Source organism: Aulonocara sp. 'chitande type north' Nkhata Bay, linkage group LG22 (assembly GCF_057382095.1).
Source record: "Aulonocara sp. 'chitande type north' Nkhata Bay isolate Kocher_YH1m ecotype deep benthic linkage group LG22, A_spYH_male_GT1.1, whole genome shotgun sequence".
NCBI lineage: Eukaryota > Metazoa > Chordata > Actinopteri > Cichliformes > Cichlidae > Aulonocara > Aulonocara sp. 'chitande type north' Nkhata Bay.
In genome coordinates this window covers 4,694,337-4,695,960 of record NC_141364.1, presented here as the reverse complement: position 1 = coordinate 4,695,960, position 1,624 = coordinate 4,694,337, and the positions used below count along the sequence as shown (strand labels likewise).

The 1,624-nt window shown below is 42.1% G+C and overlaps 1 pseudogene; it reads left to right on the top strand.

Annotated features, from left to right (window-relative positions):
• Window positions 1-825: 825 nt before the first annotated feature.
• On the top strand, window positions 826-1,249 carry LOC147303277 (Ig kappa-b4 chain C region pseudogene; annotated as a pseudogene).
• Window positions 1,250-1,624: the final 375 nt, after the last annotated feature.

Sequence of the window (1,624 nt, the reverse complement as noted above, 5' to 3'; positions counted from 1 at the left end):
TGCACAGTTTTCTACAAATTATGCAATTATGATGCCGATATTATTTCACACTAAAATCTTTTTGAGCATTTTCTTTCAATGAAACTTAAATTTTTAAAACTTTTTTTTAGAATTTTTTCTTCAAAAACAGTTCATAGATGGCACATTTTTGTTTCTATGTTTTAACCTTTTGCCAAAGTATCTGCAAATAATTTGTCATCCATTTCATTTCGCCTTTGATGAAGATTTAAAATTACTATACTGCCATATGGTTACCATTTAACCAAACTCTAAAACAGGGGTGGGCAATTCCAGGCCTCGGGTGCCGGTGTCCTGCGGGTTTAAGATCTCACCCTGGGTCAACACACCTGAATCACATAATTGGTTCGTTACCAGGCCTCTGGAGAACTTCAGGACATGTTGAGGAGCTAATTTAGCCATTTAAATCAGCTGTGTTGGTTCAAGGACACGTCTAAAACCTGCAGGGACACCGGCCCTCGAGGCCTGGAGTTGCCCACCCCTGCTCTAAAAGCATGCTGACCACTTTTGGCTCAGTTTATGAGATTTAATTTGTAATTAAGTTATTTTTATTTTTCCAAAATATACCAAAAATAAGTTTGTTTGTTTTTTTCCATTTTTACATACAAAATTGTTTAATTTTTGAGTTATGATAAAATTCTGACAAATTTATTTTTCTGATTATTTTAATTGTAATTGTAGAACTAAGAAATAGTTCACAGATTACAGACGAGGACATCAGAAGTCAAAGAAACACTTTAATATTTTTATCTTTGGTACTGAAACTCATCTGTTGCCATGGTTCAGCAGTGAAGCCTGTCTGTTACCATGGTTACCAAGCTCAGAGAGGGAAGTGAAACATCTGGAGATCAGTTTCACCCAAACTCCCAGTTTCTCTAACATCTCTCTCTCTCTCTCTGCAGTGGGCCGAGTCCCCCCCTCCCTGACCGTGCTGGCGCCCTCTAGTGAGGAGCTGCAGCAGGGGAAGGCTACAGTCATGTGTGTGGCCAACAAGGGCTTCCCCTCAGACTGGAGGCTGTCCTGGAAGGTGGATGGCAGTGGCAGCATCAGCTGGGAGGAGAGCAGGAGCCCCGGGGCGCTGCAGAATGACGGCCACTACAGCTGGAGCAGCACCCTGAGGCTCCCTGCAGACCAGTGGGAGAAGGTGGGCTCTGTGACCTGTGAGGCCACCCAGGGCTCCCACACTCCACTCTCAGAGACTCTGATGACAGACCAGTGTTCCCAGTCCTGAGCTGACTCACTGGGACTCTGATACTGGCTTTAGTCTGCAGCTTCTCTCAGTCTGCTCCCTCTGTGTCTGTATTGCTTTGATAGTTTTCCTGTTTTCATGCTTGTGGCACTGTTGATGGTTTTAATACTTCAAATAAAAACTGAGGTCTTCAAATAGTGGTTTTCATGTGTTTCCATTCAGCTGCTCTTCTGTCTGATAATCATCCTTCAGCTTCAGCAGTGATGCTTCCATACACTGAAAATCTCTGCTTCAGTAACTTTGACTGAGAGAATCACATGTGCTGTATCACATCAGACTGTAAACGTAAAAAAATGAAAACAACTAAAAAAAAGAAAAGAAAGAGCAATAAGTTAAAAATAGAATCACAGCCAACAG